Here is a 20726-nt window from a genome sequence, read left to right on the forward strand (position 1 = left end):
TGCGGCCTTCACCCACAGCCGACCGCTCCAAAACAGCACCCAACCAGAACAAAGCAAAAACCAATGAACAGCAAAACATCTACAAAATGCAAACACATGTCCAACAAACGCCGAACAAAAACCACCCAGAACACACCCTCTACCAGGCATGAGAAACAACAAGAAGCGACAGAGAGCCCCGGTGGGGAGATCAGGGGCCCCCCCACCACCTCCCACCGCCCTACATTTCTGGCCACATGCTTCCTGGCGACAAATGTGCCGTGAACAGCCTCCACCCAACATCCACCACACGTTCATTCACATTCCACAGACACCCCTACACCCATCCATCTTCACCCCATTCCAGCTGGACACCACTCCAAAGCAATCAACTGCAAGCAAAAGCCACACCCGGCAAGCCACCAAATGTCCCCTACCCAATGTCCACATCCACTTCAGAGTCCCGATCTTGATCCACCTCCACCTCTCCAATCACAATCACGCTCTCAACATGGCGTATTACTGCCCTCCGCAGTTCTTATGCTTCGCCCACACTTGAGAAAGGCAGGCTGAGTGGGAAAGGGGGAACAAGGGAAGGCACTATTTCTCTCTGCAGCCTCGGGTCAAAATCAAGGTGGATGGATATGGGTCGAGGAGTGATATGGTGAAGATGTGTAGATTGAGGCTGGGACACTGTGGGTTGAACAGTACCTTGTGCATTGTGGGAAAACATCCAGATGGGGGGTGTGAATGTGGAGAGACTGAAACTGTTGGGCATGTCTTCCTAAAATGTGAAAGGTATAGGAAAGAGAGGGAAATCTTTTATAAAAGTCTGGTAGAGTTGGGAGTCTCTTCCTTCTCTCTTAAATCTTTCTTTGGCATGGATAATGAGAACCACCAGCTGATCACAGAGGCAGTGCTGACATTTCTGCATGCTTCAGAGCTGTACCAGAGGATATAGCGTTATTGTATTTATTAGTATTGGACAGGCAAGAGGAGCAGACAAGAAGGAGATAGTGTGTTTTGAAGATGAGAAGAAGAAGAGGGTAAACAATCAAAAGTTGGTTTACCAGAGGCCTAACTATGGCACACCACTAGCGTAGTATAAGAACTGAGGAGGGCAGTAATACGCCTGCGGGAAATTCAAAAGAAAAAAGAAGAAGAAGAAGAGCTCATCAAAAGAATTGCGGAGGGCAGTAATACGCCATGATGCGTCTACACTGCCGGAAATTCTAAGAAGAAAGGGTTCCCCCTCTTGGGGGGGCCCTCCAAGAGAGGAGATGATGTTTGTATTGTGATTGTATGACAAGAGGAGCAGAGAAGAAGGAGACAGACAAGAGGAGCAGAGAAGTGGAGACAGACAAGAGGAGCAGAGAAGAAGGAGACAGAGACGATAGTAATGTGTTTTGAAGATGAGAAGAAGAAGAAGAGTGTAAACTTTCTCAAGTGTGGGCGAAGCATAAGAACTGCGGAGGGCAGTAATACGCCATGTTGAGAGCGTGATTGTGATTGGAGAGGTGGAGGTGGATCAAGATCGGGACTCTGAAGTGGATGTGGACATTGGGTAGGGGACATTTGGTGGCTTGCCGGGTGTGGCTTTTGCTTGCAGTTGATTGCTTTGGAGTGGTGTTCAGCTGGAATGGGGTGAAGATGGATGGGTGTAGGGGTGTCTGTGGAATGTGAATGAACGTGTGGTGGATGTTGGGTGGAGGCTGTTCACGGCACATTTGTCGCCAGGAAGCATGTGGCCAGAAATGTAGGGCGGTGGGAGGTGGTGGGGGGGCCCCTGATCTCCCCACCGGGGCTCTCTGTCGCTTCTTGTTGTTTCTCATGCCTGGTAGAGGGTGTGTTCTGGGTGGTTTTTGTTCGGCGTTTGTTGGGCATGTGTTTGCATTTTGTAGATGTTTTGCTGTTCATTGGTTTTTGCTTTGTTCTGGTTGGGTGCTGTTTTGGAGCGGTCGGCTGTGGGTGAAGGCCGCACTTGTTGGCTGTCGGGTGTTTTTTGTTTCCGTGTTTAGGTCTGCTTCGGAGCCTGAGGGGGTGGTTTTTTGGTGGGTGTTGACAATATTGTATGACAAGAGCAGAGAAGAAAGAGACAGACAAGAGGAGCAGAGAAGAAGGAGACAGAGACAATAGTAGTGTGTTTTGAAGATGAGAAGAAGAAGAAGAGTGTAAACAATCAGAAGTTGATTTACCAGAGACCATACTATGGAAACCATACTACTAGCGTAGTATAAGAACTGAGGAGGGCAGTAATACGCCACGATGCGTCTACACTGCCGGAAATTCAAAAGAAGAAGAAGAAGAAGAAGAAGAAGAAGAAGAAGAAGAAGAAGAAGAAGATCTCATTGTGCATCTTGAAACAGTACTGAACAGTACTGAACAGATAGACTAAACAACATAGACTGAAGCCTGCATTTCTCAACCAAGGTGCCTTGCCTACCGTTTTGCTGTGGAAAGGTGAGTGTCCACAACAGCTAGCTAGCTGTTCTACTTGAATACGTGAGGGATAATGTATGTACGAGGTCATTGTCGCAAAATAATTTACCGACACAGAGTTTAGAATACAGAGGCGGGATAACTGGGGTTGCAACAAAAGTGCAGCTAGGGCTAAAAACCCAATGAAATAAAATAATATGCTTCTTAGCAGACTTCTTAGCTTAACATCCCAGGGAACTAATGGGATAACTGGGGATGTTGTTTGCTCCTGACAAGAGTCTCAAAGTCTGGGGTGATGGTAGACAAAGCAACTCTGAGGTCATGCTCAATGTCCAATCTGTTCCTCTGCTTTGTCTTCAGCTGGACCAGAGCTGAGAAGCCACTTTCACAAAGATTGGTTGTGCAAAATAAAATGATTAAAAAAAAATATATACCCACTCAAAATGGCCCCACGACCCACTTTTGGGTCGCGACCCACCAGTTGAGAAACACTGTTCTAGAACATTTGTGATTTCACAGTATGATGTCATAATAGAACATTCTAGAACATGATGTCACAGTATGATGTCATAATAGCACATTCTAGAACAGTTGTGTTCTATATATTCAATAATGCTCTCAGAAGATCTCATTGGAGGGTTCCCCCTCTTGGGGGGGCCCTCCAAGAGAGGAGATGATGAATTGTGGGTGGCGATGAGATGGAGGGTTCCCCCTCTTGGGGGGGCCCTCCAAGAGAGGAGATGATGTTTGTATTGTGATTGTATGGCAAGAGGAGCAGAGAAGAAGGAGACAGAGACGATAGAAATGTGTTTTGAAGATGAGAAGAAGAAGAAGAGGAGTGTAAACTTTCTCAAGTGTGGGCGAAGCAAGAATTGTGGAGGGCAGTAATACGCCACGATGCGTCTACACTGCCGGAAATTCAAATAAGAAGAAGAAGAAGAAGAAGATCTCATTGTGCATCTTGAAACAGGACTGAACAGAACTGAACAGATAGACTAAACAACATAGACTGAAACCTGCATTTCTCAACCAAGGTGCTTGCCGACCGTTTTGCTGTGGAAAGGTGAGTGTCCACAACAGCTAGCTAGCTGTTCTACTTGAATACTGAATACTGAATGTTAATTATTATTATTATTATATATATTTTATTTTATTTTACTCCTTCAATTATTCTTTACATTATTTATTATTGTGTTCTGGTATGTCTTGTTGTCTGCTATGTGAAAAAAATAATATTTTTGCTATCCACAGACTGCTCTGCGATCACAGACTGTCCACAGCCGAGATGACTGTCAAAAAAACAATTATCTTACTTTTTCTACTGAGCCTCGCCATCACCGCCTACGTGTTGTTGGCCTACGTGTTGGGACGACACAGTTTTCCCATGGACAAGTATTTTGAGATTCTGAACGGAACCACACCATGTGCCTGTCATACATGCATATCAGATGACAACGATAAACGATTCAACAAATCTATTGATCCCTTTTTGACAAGAGAAAATAAGCATTCAGGGAATGCCCACGTGTGGTGGAAGGTAAGCGACATGTCTTTTGTACAGATAACCCTGTGAGACAGTTTCATCTCTATCCTGATATCTTTATACCCCTGTGATTCAGTTTCATCTCTATCCTCATAACTCTATGCCCCTGTGAGTCAGTTTCATCTCTATCCTCATATCTCTATACCCCTGTGAGTCAGTCTCATCTCTATCCTCATAACTCTATACCCCTGTGATTCAGTTTCATCTCTATCCTCATATCTCTATACCCCTGTGTGTCAGTCTCATCTCTATCCTCGTATCTCTATACCCCCTGTGAAACCAGTGGCGTCGCGTGGGTAAAATAACAGGGGAAGCCAAAAAAAAGTATTAAAAAAAAAATTATTAAATATTTTTATCAGAATCACGGCGCGCCCGTGGGACACTTTTCCGTTTCGGCGAGTTTATTCCACGCTTTCTGTTTTCCTTTTCTAACCATTTTAGGGGCTACATGTGAATCAGTAAAAGTTGCGGGACGACCAGATGTTTCCACGATAGAAAGCTCGCGTGGAACCCATAATAGGCTCACTTAATACAGCGTTTTTAAAATCACGCGACATTTTCAGGGTCGCGAGCCGACCTTTTCCCCTCGTTTTCGATGATGGAAGTGATTTAGGAAAAGCTTCGGCACGCCGAGAGGTCCCTGTGGATTTAATCTCGCGAGGATCGGGGCAATATTCGGCCCGTGGGAACAGTTACGGGTTAATACAATGTTCAGAGTGCAGAGGGGAAAATATGCTGAGTGTTTTCCTCTCAGCCCCGTTTTAAACTTTTAGGGTGTGGCAGTCAGCTCGAATCTGATTGGCTAGGATCGGGACTCTATAATGCTGGAAGCCTGGAGAAAGAGACCTACCATCTGCCTCCTCTCCTGCTGCAGTGAGCATAGTGAGGCTGACAGTGTGTTAGAGGGAGTGAGAAAGAGAAGAGGGAGACATTTAAAAAAAAAAAAAAAAAAATTATAACACAGATGCACAGATGAAAAAGAATGTAAACTATATTAAATTTTTTTTTTTTTTTTTTTTTTCATATTTCATATTTGATATTAATTCATATTTTAATATTAGGGAGGCATGGCTTCCGTTGGCTTCCATAAGGATTCGCCACTGTGTGAAACCCATGTGACCTATATAAAAAAAAAACATAAGTAATATTGCTAATTCAATAATGTTCAAGAATATAATAATAATAATAATAATAATAATAATAATAATAATAATAATAATAATAATAATAATAATAATAATAATAATAATAATAATAATAATGTGTGTGTGTGTGTGTGTGTGTGTGTGTGTGTGTGTGTGTGTGTGTGTGTGTGTGTGCGTTTGTATGCAAGTGTGTGAGTGAGTTGGAGTCAAGTTGATGGCTTAGATTCATCAGTCTGGTCTTCAATCTATGTTTGAAATGATTGAGAAGGCGGTCAGGTGGCGTAGCGGAGATTGTGCTTGTCACCAATGCAAGAGGCTGCGGTCTCGACTCCCGGAGAGTCAGCATTGCCTTGGCTTGGGCTGATCGCTATACTAACTCGTTTGGCTGAGTTAGGGGGAGGGAAGCCGTGGGTGGGTCCTGGGCGTTGTGGACAGCGACCCCTACAGTTCGGTCGGGGCGCCTGCACAGCGAGGGTAGGATCTGGAGAGAGGTAGTGCGACCTTCCACACGTTACACTCTCCCAGTGAGAATCTGCGCTGCCAGGCTGACTGCCGGCTGGCTGCACATGCGTCTGAGGAAAACATGTGACAGTCTCCGGCCTCTCGGACCAACAGTAGGGGGGGGTGCGCAACAACCAGGAAGGGGGTTGGGAATTGGCATAACGACTAACAGTGGGATGGGAGAAAAATCGGAAAAAAGGAGGGGGGAAAAAGATAATAAAAAAAAAAAGAAAATTAAAAAAAATTATTATTGAGAGAAGACGATGAGTTGGCAATATGTACTGTATGCCCTCAGAGGTGGTCCGGGATTTACTCATTTTTATCTAAACAATGTTGTAATGTAGGCTAATCATGGATTCATTACAAAACAGTTTTGACCCCCCCCCCCCCCCCCCCTCCCCTCCTGCACACTATGTATTGAAGCCACATGTCTTGTTTGGTTTGTGTCAGCGTTTACAGAATGACAGAGCCGACGTTTCCTACGAAACCGCAGTGGAAGAGCTGTTCAACTTCTTCCCAAACAATTTGAGCTTCATGGATTCAAGCCCCCGGCGCTGCAGGACGTGTGCCCACTGTGCCGTGGTCGGTAATTCAGGGAACCTGATTAAATCACACTACGGAGCCCTCATCGACATTCATGACGTCGTCATAAGGTAAACCATAGACACGTGGTTCTCGAGGAGTGGGCTGTTAGTTACGCTGTAAGGAACCAAATAGAATGCCTCGCATACGCTGGTGTAGACAGAGACAGAGACAGGCAGAGAGATGAATGTAACGAAAACCTTAAATGGATTGAAGTCTGTACTCACCTAAAATGTAGACAAGTTCAAGTTTCAAGTTTCTTTAATAGTTGTCATACAGAAGTACAGAATACTTTTATACAAAATGCTTCTTACTGTTATGCTCCAGAGACTGTGCTAGACAAGATAAGTATGAAATAAAATAGTATAGCATGTAAAATAGAAGTAAAAATAGAGGTCACAGTGTTCAGTATAGACATATGTACAATGTTCGATGCAGAATAGAAGTAACTGAGTTACCATACAATATACAATATACTATGCAATGTACTAATATACAATACTTTATAGTGCAAAGCAGAAATGGGATGAGGTACAATTTAGGTACAATTTAGAGAGAGAGTATTGCAATGAATTACAGTTATACGACACAAGGAGTGGGCTGTAAGGAACCAAATAGCACCTTGAAAACGTCAAAGTCACGTTCATCAGATTTAAACCAGCACTTCACCCAAAAATGATCATTTGTATATTAATTACTCACCCCACGATGCCTTGAATTCATGAATATTTTCTTTCTTCTAAGCATGTCTCCGCTGTGATAATAAAAGAAACGGTAGAAATATTTGATTTGATTTGATTTGATCTTTATTTATCTCGAACAACCATAAACACACAAACTTGAAATAACAAAAAAATACTGAAACTAAATAAATAAGATACTAAATAAAATACAAATATAAATAACATTTTATATATCTTCCTAGACATGGAAGCAATTGTCAACATAGCTCAAGACAAATGGTTTTGTTCGAGAAGGGACAGAAAGAAGCAAAGCTTATCTGGTATATATCATATTAATATGTAATAAGTTATCTATCAATATCAAAAATAATATACCTATCCACTACAGCAAAAGATAAATAAATAATTACAAAAATACTAGTGCACATTATTTTCAAGCTCTTCTAACTCATACTTGTCCAATAATTCCTGTTTATATCTGCATTTAAACATTTCAACAGTACTTGTTTTTATTGCTAAATCAAGGCCATTCCAAATGGATACCCCACAAACTGAGATGCTGTTGTTTTTAATTCAATTCCCCTCTTAGACTATAACCCCCATCTCTGCCCATGACAATTTTTTGTATGTTGCCCGGGACTATATTTTGTGTTACTTTAAATATGAATTGTACAGTTTTGAATTGAACCAAATCTTTAAATTTCAGAGTTTTACTTTTAACAAATAAACAATTGGTATATAACCAGCATGATGTACAATCCTTATAGCTCTTTTTTGCAGTGTGCATATCTTTTGTAGGTTTGTTTTATATGTATTTTCCCCAAACTTCAACACAATATGACACTGTCATATTATGAAAGGTAGGGTATAGCAATACAAGTGTATACAACAGTGATTTCTGATTTAAGATGTATTTAGTTTTACCCAGAATTCCCAAGCTTCTCGCAATTCTTTAGCATACAGTAGATATTTTACGTGTGGTTTCCAGTAGAGTTTGTGGTCTATTAACTCAATCTGCGCCAACAACGAGTATATACGTGTTTGCTCGCCATGCGTTGAACGCCAACCACGTATATATATACATTATTAGATCGTTTGATCTTTTTCCTTTGATCCCCGCGCTACAGACTCGCCCGAAGCGATCTAAATCGTTTTGGCACAGCCACATATTTGAACTGCAATGCCGATCGACTATCACTAGATGGCAGTATCGTCTGTGTCTGAACTGGAATGGCTTGGTGTTGATAGACGGCCTCCTTTTTTTTCTGCTTTAACATAGATTCACAATGATCGCCTTGAAATTATGTTGCCTAAGATCATGAATTATTGCAAAAACAGCAACAAAAAGCCGGCCTACTGACCGCAAGATGTACTGTTACTGTGGCAGAGAGAGTTAAGACACCCAAAAACTTTATTTCATATACTTTTTTGACATTTTCAATTTCCAGATGGACAGCATGAACTTGGTTTTACTTAGATTTAATGATAGCTTGTTTGTATCAAACCAGCATTTTAATTTGTACAATTCCTTCTTTGCCACCTTTAAAAGCTGCTGCAGATCAATTTGAGGTAACTAAATACACTTTGAGGTAACAAAATACTATTTTGAGGCCACGACATATTTTTTTATTTTGCGTGGCAGCAATAAGCCTTTGTAGCAAGCAGATTAGCTGGGCTAGCTAGCTAACATTAGCTGAACTGACATTAGCTTGATAGCTAACTAGGGAATAGCATCAGCTAGCTAACATTAGCTAATGTTCTTTGACACTATATTACACCAACACGATGGAACTAATGACCAATTTGACATTCTCTGTCAGTTACCAACGTCTTTGACATTTTATAAACAAATTTATAGTTAACCAATGAGGTCAACAGGCTACTACCGACAATCCATGTCTGTAATAATAATAATAATAATAATAATAATAATAATAATAATAATAATAATAATAATAATAATAATTAGGGATGCACGATAATTATCGGGCCGATAATTATCGGGCCGATATCAGCAATTATGACGTCATCCCGATAAACCCGATAACGTTATTAATAGCTCCGATAATATATAATACATTTTTTGGTTAAAAGAAATCCGGTGTGGGTGGATTTGGATGAAGGGCGCTTGTTTTTATTATAGCCTCCTCCCGTTTTGCCAGTACTGTGGTATGACTGACAGCGTGTGGTTTAGGAACAGGGAGTTTTTCACAAATCCAGCGCTCCCTTTCTTGGCTGTGACGTAGTCACGTTACATTCGGAGGCAGACAGTCGATCTGCCAATTACGTCCCACCGTTTGCACCCACCTCTTCTTCTTACCACCAATCAGAAGCTCTCGTTCGTTTATTTACCTCCGGATTGTCGGCCATTATTCTACTCGGAGCTATAACGTTAGCTGCTCCCCGCCAGCCACATTGACAAGTACCAGCGCTTATACATTACTGGCAAATGTCTTGTTGCACTTGTGGCAACGAGCGTTGTCAGCATCGACTTTAGTAAAATAGACCGACTTTTTTTGAGGAATTTAAACGTCGCAAACTAATCTTGTTGGCCGTTTTCTATCTCTCCTCCCTCGGTCTCTCTCTGCCTGCGCGAGGGGGCTGTGCTCTTACACACACTCACTCACACACACACACACACGGGTGCTGTCGAGAGCAGAGCTGTCTACTCGGCAGCACCTGTGTGTGTGTGTGTGTGTGAGAGTGAGTGTGTGTAAGAGCACAGCCCGCTCGCGCAGGCAGAGAGAGACCGAGGGAGGAGAGATAGAAAACGGCCAACAAGATTAGTTTGCGACGTTCAAATTCCTAAAAAAAAAAAAACTCCATAATTTCTCGAGTACCGATAGCAGTACCGATGACGTCGGAGCTTATAAATACAAAAAAAAATAAAATAATTTGATCAAAAAAAAAATATATATATATATATATATACATATATATATAAAAAAAAAAGTATAATACAATACATATCGGTTATCGATATCGGTTATCGGCTTGAGGAGCATAAAGTTATCGGTATCGGTGTCAAAAAATCAATATCGTGCATCCCTAATAATAATAATAATAATAATAATAAAACAAGAATAAAAACAATACAGATGTAATTACAACATTTTTTTTATTTATTTTGAAGACATTTTTTATAATTTTTTATAATCTCTCTCTATACTTTACATTATGATCTCTCTCTGTACTTTACATTATGGTGTACATATCTCTCTCTCTATACTTTACATTATGATCTCTCTCTGTACTTTACATTATGATCTCTCTCTGTACTTTACATTATGATCTCTCTCTGTACTTTACATTATGGTGTACATATCTCTCTCCCTGTACTTTACATTATGATCTCTCTGTACTTTACATTATGATCTCTCTCTGTACTTTACATTATGGTGTACATATCTCTCTCTCTGTACTTTACATTATGGTGTATCTCTCTCTCTCTCTCTCTCTGTACTTTACATTATGATCTCTCTCTGTACTTTACATTATGATCTCTCTCTGTACTTTACATTATGGTGTACATATCTCTCTCTGTACTTTACATTATGATCTCTCTCTGTACTTTACATTATGGTGTACATATCTCTCTCTCTATACTTTACATTATGATCTCTCTGTACTTTACAGTATGATCTCTCTCTGTACTTTACATTATGATCTCTCTCTGTACTTACATTATGATGTATCTCTCTCTGTACTTTACATTATGGTGTACATATCTCTCTCTGTACTTTACATTATGGTGTATCTCTCTCTCTCTGTACTTTACATTATGGTGTACATATCTCTATCTCTGTACTTTACATTATGGTGTATCTCTCTCTCTCTGTACTTTACATTATGATCTCTCTCTGTACTTTACATTATGATCTCTCTCTGTACTTTACATTATGGTGTACATATCTCTCTCTCTGTACTTTACATTATGATCTCTCTCTGTACTTTACATTATGGTGTACATATCTCTCTCTCTGTACTTACATTATGATGTATCTCTCTCTGTACTTTACATTATGATGTATCTCTCTCTGTACTTTACATTATGATCTCTCTCTGTACTTTACATTATGATCTCTCTCTGTACTTTACATTATAATGTATCTCTCTCTATACTTTACATTATGATGTATCTCTCTCTCTACTTTACATTATGATCTCTCTCTGTACTTTACATTATGATGTATCTCTCTCTATACTTTACATTATGATCTCTCTCTACTTTACATTATGATCTCTCTCTGTACTTTACATTATGATGTATCTCTCTCTCTACTTTACATTATGATCTCTCTCTGTACTTTACATTATGATGTATCTCTCTCTCTACTTTACATTATGATCTCTCTCTCTACTTTACATTATGATCTCTCTCTCTACTTTACATTATGATCTCTCTCTGTACTTTACATTAGGTTGTACGCCGACCATCAAGTAATAATTGTTTGGTTTAGGAATAGGGGGCAGGTAACTATAAGAATTCTTCTTCTTCCTGCTCCTTTTGCCCGTGGTAGAACCGTATTTATGATTTTGTATGAAAACTGTATGATTTGTATTGCTTCCATGTGGCAAATAAAAAACTCTGAATCTGAATGTATCTCTCGCTCTCTCTCTATACTTTACATTATGATCTCTCTCTATACTTTACATTATAACGTATCTCTCTCTCCCTGTACTTTACATTATGATGTATCTCTCTCTATTTTACATTATGATCTCTCTCTCCCTGTACTTTACATTATGATGTATCTCTCTCTATTTTACATTATGACGTATCTCTCTCTGTACTTTACATTATGATGTACCTCTCTCTATACTTTACATTAAGACGTATCTCTCTCTCTCTCTCACTCTTTGTACTTTAGAATGAACCAGGCTCAGGTCAAGGGATACGAATCGGATGTTGGAAACAACACAACGCTTCACATGATGTATCCTGAGAGTGCCATTGATTTGGACAAGAACACCCATCTTGTGTTTGTTGGGTTCAAGGTGACGGACCTCCGATGGCTCGTCAGTGCCTTTACCACGGGACACATTACAAGGTGAGAGTCTATGGGTGTATCATTTACATTATCAACGAATCACATCGACTGGCGTGAAGGATTGTAAACCAAACAAATCTACCCTTCAGTTTACTGGGCGACAGTGGCTCAGGAGCAGTGTGCGAACCATAGCATGGTCTTTGGGTGAGCCAAGGAACCTTAATATTTTTTTGCGGGTGGGGGGGGGGGGGGGGTGCGCGCCTCACAGGGGGGAGTCGGACTGTGATCGCAGACGTTACTGTAGCCTTTAGTAGGCCTTGTGTTGTGTATGTATGTATGTGACAAATAAACCTCTTGAATCCTGTCATATATTCAATCAGTTTCAGTAACTACAGAACTGAACACATAATAGACAACTCACTTGTTGATTTAGTTGTGGTCCGGCCGTCTGCACAGCACGTTCCATGATAAAAAAAAGTATCCATTTAGTTAGATAGATGATAGATCCAACACTGTCTACAGTATCTCGTGATTATCTCTCAGACTCCTGTTTTTTTTTTTTTTTTTTATCTTTTTCCCCCTCCATTTTCCTCCGATTTTCTCCCATCCCAATGTTAGTCGTATGCCAATTCCCAGTCCCTTCCTGGTCGCTGCGCACTTACCCCCCACAGTCAGATCATCTGGGAGAGTGGAGGCTACCACGTGCTTCCTCCGACACACGTCCAGCCAATCACCGCTTCTTTTCACCTGGCAGCGCGGATTCTCATCGAGAGGGCGTAGCGTGTGGGAGGATCACACTATCCCCCTCAAGTCCTATCCGCGCTTAGCAGGCGCCCCGACCGAACTGTAGGAGTCGCTGTTTACAACGACTCGGACCCACCCCGCCAGCTTCTCCCACCCTCTAATACAGCCAATTGTATTAGTGCAGACGGCCAGCCAAGCTGGTGACAACCCCGGAGCTGTGAGCTGGATTCGAACAGGCGAATCCAGCTCACAGCTCCGGGGTTGGTGACGAACGCAATCTCCGCTCGGCCACCTAACCGCCTTCTCAGACTCCTGTTCTGATACGACCGCAGCAGGCGCCGGCACGGTCACCGGGCGTTGTCAGAGATAGTCCCCACCGCAGCAGCACCAGCAGCAGGTGTAACGCCCGGCGTCGCCTGTAGATGATCCCGCCTCCTGCTGCTCTGTCAAGTCCATTGACTGCTTCACTTTATTCGTGAAACCAAAATTGGTTAGGCTTACATGTTGCATTTTTCGTTTAGACATTATCCATTCCTGAGTGACCTTATTTACCTGTCAAAACTATCACTGTCAAGTGTCAACAAGTCACAGGTAGTGAGGTTACAACGTGGGTCAAGTTTGATTTGTGCCGTGCCCGTGCGTGCAGGCTGCAGCGCCGCCGCGCTCCGAATGGTAATTGCAAGAATAGCATGCATGTTGCCATAATACGTGTGTGAATTAGTGCGCAAATCATTAATCATACCTCCAAAATAGCATACGTTTATTATTATACACGATGATGATACAGAAAATTACAGAAAAATTTGAAATGCATGGCAAAAGTAGCATTTATTTTCAGTAATTTAGAGACCCCCCAAAAAAACCACAAATCATGTTTTCAGGGGAGCTGATGTCTGATCTAAGGGAGCCATGGCTGCCCCAGCTCCCCCGTGGATCGCACCCTGCTCAGGAGGTACTTTAGAACGGTAATTAAGGGGTCACATGACCCTTAGGCATTTTCAATAAATGTATCCTCGTCACTCGGTCGAGCTCCAGCTCTGTCACTCTATGACTTTTCCTAAAAGTACCCGTTTTATCTGGCACGGTTTCTGAAATTTCAAAATGACTTCAGGAAAATGGAATTAGAACGTTATTTCAGGGCGGCTGGGTGGCGTAGTGGAGATTACGCTCGTCACCAATGCAAGAGACTCCAGTATCGAATCCCAGTCTCAGCATTGCCTTCGGCTTGGGCCGGCCTTCGTACTGGCTAATTTGGCAGAGTCAGTGGGTGGAATTCGATGGGTGGGGATTGGACATTGTGGACAGCGACCCCTACGGGTCAGTTGGGAGACGCCTGCACAGCAGAGACAGGAAGTGGCGAGGGTAGTGTGAGCCTCCCATGCGTTACACCTCGCCAATGAGAGTCCGCGCTGGCAGGCGAAAATATGTGACAGGCTGCCTCCTCGTGTGCCGGAGGGAACACGTGATGCAAGGCTTCTATCCTCTCTACAACCGACCAGTGGGTGGCATAGTTGAGCAACGTTCAAGACAGGGGGAGGGGAGAATTGGATACATGAAATTGGGATGGGAGAAAAATAGAAAAAATAAGGAGAAAAAGTGGATACAAAAAAAATAACATTATTTCTGCTGAGCGGCCACATCCCTCCTTGACCCCTCCCTTTCACTCTCTCCCTTTCTCTCCCACCTCCCTTTCTCTCCCTCTCTCCCTATCCTTCTCCCTCCCTCTCCCTCCCTCTCTCTTTCTCCCTCTCTTTCCCTCTCTCTATATCTCCCTCTCCCTCCCTCTCTCCCTCCCTCCCTCTCTCTCTCTCTCTCTCTCTCCCTCCCTCCCTCCCTCCCTCCCTCCCTCCCTCCCTCTCTCTCTCCCTCCCCCCTCCCTTTCTCCTTCTCCTTCTCCTTCTCCCTCCCTCCCTCCCTCCCTCCCTCCCTCCCTCCCTCCCTCCCTCCCTCCCTCATTGACCCTCCCTCCCTTCTCCCCATTCTAAAGGCTGTCGGGTCATCTGACCCGTTCCCAGCGGGAATTAGTGTCATTTTCTCCATGGCCGTGCAATAGCAGTGTTGGTCAGACTATGAGAATATGTAGTCTTCAAGGAGTCTTCAAGTTCAAGGAGACATAATATAATGATATCCTAATAAATCCTTTGTGCAAACATCCAATAAACACTCTGGATTCTGCACAAATTCCTCTACAGTAGACATGGTCACACCAATACCAGTAGACAACCCACACTGACCGGTAATCCAATACTTACAAAAAAAATTTGGCTATGTAAAACATAATTTATTCAACTACTAGCTAGGTGAGACTGGGGTAAGTTGATTGATTGATTGATTGATTGATTGATTGATTGATTGATTGAACATTTTATTAACAAATTGCAGAATGGGTACAATACAGTACGGCTCAATACACACAATTGTTAAGGCTGTGCAGACCAGAGAAAGACTTTCGTCTTGTTTACATCAGGGTCCCCCATTTTCAATTCATAACATTTATGACATACACAACATACAAATATACAGTACTGTTTATTTACAGACAGAGTTTCTAAAAGAGAATATATACATTTGAGGGAGAGGAAACTGTACATTGGGGGGGTTGGGTGGGGGGTTTGGACATTAATCGGGGGCCAGTTTCGAATTGCGGCCTCCCGTAGGTGCTTTTTTAGAGCGGTTTTAAAGGTGGGTAGGGAATAGGGATTCACATAATTTTACGGCTGTGGGTAGGGCGTTCCACATTGTTGTTGCATAATTGCAAAATGTGTTTAGTCCCTTGTTTGAGCCGAATCTGGGTTGAACATGATTTGTGGAACTCCCTCTGGTGTTGTGGTCGTGGTATTCACTGACCTTTGCGAAGTATTCGACATGTACATGGATACCTTAGTGGTGTAGCAGTGGAGGCTGCTGACCAAATTTTTAGGTGAAGCACAAATTATTATATTATATTATATATTAAATTATATTTTTAAAACATCCCCCACTGTGTGTCAGTGGTCAGTGGACACAGATGAAAACATATTAACATTAGGTGACAGCGCACCTGACCAGATGAAATCATATTAGGTGACAGCGCACCTGACCAGATGAAATCATATTAGGTGACAGCGCCCCTGACCAGATCAAAACATATTAGGTGACAGCGCACCTGATCAGATCAAAACATTTTAGGTGACAGCGCACCTGACCAGATCAAAACATATTAGGTGAAGGTGACAAGGAAGCCACAGACTCATACCCCCCCGACACTCAACTAACCGCCTCGGACAGTCCTTCATACCAGTGGCCATCAGGCTCCACAACAGTTGGCAGCAACTGCTGCCAGACATCGACCTAGAACTAATAGGAACCCAAGTAGGACAATAACACTACCTTATGCATACTGCACCTTATGTGGATACTGTGATACTGTGAATAATGAATAATGTATATTTCAGTTAGTTAGATAGTAAATTATAACACTACCTTATGCATACTGCACCTTATGTGACACTGTGAAAATATATTTCAGTTAGTTAGATAGTAAATTATATTGACCTATTTGTTTACACTGCTTGTGTTGTTTTCACTACCTGTACCCCCCCCCCCCCTTCCCCCATGCTGCTATGATGCCTGAATTTCCCCAAGGGGATCAATAAAGGAATATCTTATCTTATCTTAAAAGGAAAGATGAAATTCCCTACCTGGGTTCCATCCTATAGAGGCAAATCATTCCTGTGACAAAATGAGATCCAATGTAATAAAACTAAGTCAACCAACGAACTAGATTCCTGTACCGGATCGCCTCTCTGGTAAACAAGACTACCTTGAAGACTCTAACAGGAGCACTCATTCAAGGGTACTACGACTATGCTTGCACCTCATGGTACCAAAGCACCTCAAAGGCACTAAAAACAAGATTACAAACATCACAAAACAAACTGGTCAGACTACTGCTTGACCTTACTCCTAAAACCCACCTCACCCCTGCCCACTTTGACAACCTAGGATGGCTTAGAGTAGACGACAGAGTACAGCAACTTGCAATGGGCCTGGTCTACAAGATACACTATATGACTAAGGTACCCATGTACATGTCAAAATACTTCCCAAAGGTCAGTGAATACCACGACCACAACACCAGAGGAAGCTCAACAAATCATGTTCAACCCAGATAAAATCATTTAAAAAAAAAAAGAAAAAAAAGAAGAAAAAAAATTTAATAAAAAGAAATAGTCATAACTTAGAAATGAGATTGCATAGGTCTATGAATCGATATCGCGATTCTGTTTTGATTAATTGCCCAGCCCTACAGTGTGTACAGTAAGTTAGCTTGGTCATTATCATTGTGATGTAGGCTAAGCTGGCTAGCTACTGTTAGCATACAAGCTTTTACAAACACTGTAGCCTACTTACTTCTTCATCCACAACGTTTTTTCTGATCCAGATGCATAAGTCCACTTCTTCATGTTGCTCAGTTGCTGGTTTATACTTCGGTCCTAATGTTGGCGCAAAGTTTAATTTAGCCTGACTTGACTTGTTATAGCTGTACAGCTTACTTCTACTAAACAACAACTAAACTACTACCTTGCTCTTTCAAACAGTCAAAATGGGTCCATCTGCAGGGTCGGAGGTTAGGTTTAGCTCTGGCCAATCTCAAGTTTCTCAAGTTTCTTTATTAGTTGTCATACAGAAGTACAGAATACTTTTATACAAAATGCTTCTTTCTGTTACATTTTGTATAAAAGTATTCTGTACTTCTGTATGACAACTAATAAAGAAACTTGAGAAACTTGAGATTGGCCAGAGCTAAACCTAACCTGCAGATGGACCCGTTTTGACTTTGCAATGCAGCAATCTCTGATTGGATTTGCAAGGCTGCCAATCATATTCAACCTCCGTGTATTGGATGTCAAGGGCTGTCAATCATTCAATCCTCAATTCAATGGCAAGAGTTTAACTGCACAGACCGTGCTTAGACAAAGTTAATAGCCTATTTCGATTGGCTGTTATTTATTATTTATATAACATTGGGTCACACCTGTGAAGTTTTCTTCACGAATAATTACTGCAGTCATTACTACAGTGCAGGCCTGCTCAGAGCTGTCAATTTTGGCCATTTTTGAAAAAGAAAAAATTCACTGGCATTTTTTTTACAGAGGAAAACATTTCTAATAAAAAAATATAAAATAATAATAATACATTTCTTTTTTTATATATATATAAATAAAATAAATGTATATATATATGTAAATTAATAATAATTATGAATTATGAGTGAATTTGTGTTTCACGTGTTGTCATAGAGAAACCTCCACTGTGGTGTAGTGTATCTTGTAGACCAGGCCCATTGCAAGTTGCTGTACTCTGTCGTCTACTTTAAGCCATCCTAGGTTGTCAAAATGGGCAGGGGTGAGGTGGGTTTTAGGAGTAGTAGCAGTAGTAGTCTGCAGTAGTTTGACCAGTTTGTTTTGTGATGTTTGTAATCTTGTTTTTAGTGCCTTGGAGGTGCTTTGGTACCATGAGGTGCAAGCATAGTCGTAGTACCCTTGAATGAGTGCTCCTGCCAGTCTTCAGGGTATTCTTGCTTACCAGATAGGAGATCCGGTACAAGAATCTTGTTCGTTGGTTGACTTTTTTGATTACATTGGTTGCCATTTTGTCACAGGATTTGCCTCTAGGATGGAACCCAGATATGTAATTATTTCATCTTTCCTTGTGACAATATTGTCACCCACTGTAACAGAGAAGCCGTTGGCCTTGCTGAGTTTGTTATTTGATCCAAAGAGAATGGACTCTGTTTTACCAAGGTGTGAGCATAGGGGTAAGTTGAGCCACCCCTTGTTTCTAGGAAACCGTAAAAAAGTGAGCATGTGACCAGAAATTTAGGAGGAAGGCGCCATTTCATGGAGTCTGTGAAGGTAAGAGCCACACGGCTAAAGTGGTTAGACATGTATGTCCAAAAAAAAATATTTCACTCATGAAAGTGAATTTAATCATCGGTTGTTTTTCAAGTTAAAATATTTAGTGTTTTCTTTCAGACCACACTGTAAGGCATTCTGAGGCCTATGTTGAAATGGTTTCAAATGCAATAATAAAACAAAGCTAGGCTGAATTATTGTCAGTTTTCCATTTTTGCAAGACTATCAGAACATTTTAATTACACCTTCCCATGGTGTATAAATAAAAGATCTAGACAATATAAACACAAAAGTAACATATAGGACACAATATACAACACACAATATACAGGACTATGTACAATATAAACAGTAACTCAAATGAAATGAATGAGTGAATTAAATAAAAGAGGTAAAAGAGAACTTAGTGCAAATATTCCTAGCAGCAGTAGTACATAGTAAATAAAATAAAGTGGCAGTGAGTTAGTAAAGTGGCAGTGCGTGTCTTCGGGGAGGTGTGTGTGTGTGTGTGTGTGTGTGTGTGTGTGTGTGTGTGTGTGTGTGTGTGTGTGTGTGTGTGTGTGTGTGAGTCAGTGGGGGGTTCCTGGAATTGTGTTTAATAAATACAAATACATACAGATTTGAAGTGACTGTTATTTAATTCAGTACAGACATGTATAACTGTGAAATATCTTAATCAAGGGAGGGGAGGAGGTGGGGGTATATGGGGACTGGGAGGGGTGTTAGAAAATGGGAGGGGAGAAGGGAGGGTAGGGGGAGGAAGGAGGGAGATGGTTTAGCTTACCCTGCTCCTATGCTCATGGGCTACGTTGTGCCACGAGACCACTTTTTTGGACATGCTATATTATCAAAACGGTTATGTTCACCCTGATTCTGATTGTCTGTAGGGATTCACAACATTCTGAAATATATGCTGATACATCAGTTAGCAACACAACTATAATTTCCTTCATAGTGAACCTGAATATGAAAAGTGGCTCAACTTACCCCAGTCTCCCCTACCACAGACTTTGATAACAATGGGTCTCATTCCCGAATATTTTCCAAAGAGTTCTCTTGGAAGACTTATCTTGGAACCGACTGAGACAGAATCTACGACAAGTTCACTCTGAGTCCCCAACGCGTGAGGAAGATGGCTTAAACTATCTTAAGTGGCTCAAACTATCTGAGCTGAGATGCCGCGATGAGGAATGTCACCCGTCTGAAACATGAACGCGCGTCCCCGTCCGAAGCTCCTTATAAGGCAGCCAATAGGGCAGTGTGCAGATGAAATTGCAAAAAGTCAATAGTTAGACACACCTGTCCAGCTCATTAGAATGCAACTGACGATGCAGCCGTGTGAAAATGGTGGCCCATATGCGGAAGCGCTTTGCGACCGATCAAAATGAGATTAGATTAATGTATTGTCATCATATATAGTACAGCTCGTGGTGCACCTGCGGCAGCGCACGCACATACACGCACGCACAGTACTGTATAGCCTATGTGCGTAATGAATGAACGCAGTATAGGCTTATATTATTCTAATGTTTTATTAGGAGAGCAGCAAAGACACTGCGCTGCCCGCCCCGTAGACTGTAGTACAGTCAGTCCACCATGCAGTCCGCTCATGGTACACCCGACTCTGGCGGCCTTAATATGTGTACTGTACTTACTGTACGTAGGGCAGAGCATATATATAGTATCTACTAAATCCTAATGAAACAAGTAATTAGAATAATATAAGCCTACTGTTCATTCATTAGACACGTAGGCTATATACTGTGTGCATGTGTGTGGCGCACACAACAAGACGTATGGAATATTAATGCAGTCTATTTCCACGTGATTAGCTTTAGTTCTGTCATTTCAGTGTTGATGTAGTAGGCTACATAGTGTATTTCAATATCAGTTTAAGGGGAGACCACCCACCTAAAATACCATTTTCCTGATTTTGGGGGCAATTTTGTGATTTTTTTTTGTCCCGAGTCCCGACATAATAAAAAATGCGCCGTGCCTAATTGTATCGCCGCTTAGGTTGAAGGAACAGCCTTGACGTCTGTCGCCAGATCATTTCATTATAACCGTCTTGCAACGCTGTTTAAGATATCAATCGTGCATTGCAATGTTAGAATAGTTAGGATATCAATTGTGCATGAAAGGACTATATTTATATTGTTTGATTAGTATTGATGAGATTCCCTTGCAGATTCTTACAGTCAAAATCTGTTCAACTTTGCATT

Source organism: Notolepis coatsorum (genome assembly GCF_963971535.1).
Source record: "Notolepis coatsorum genome assembly, chromosome: 19".
Taxonomy (NCBI): Eukaryota; Metazoa; Chordata; class Actinopteri; order Aulopiformes; family Paralepididae; genus Notolepis; species Notolepis coatsorum.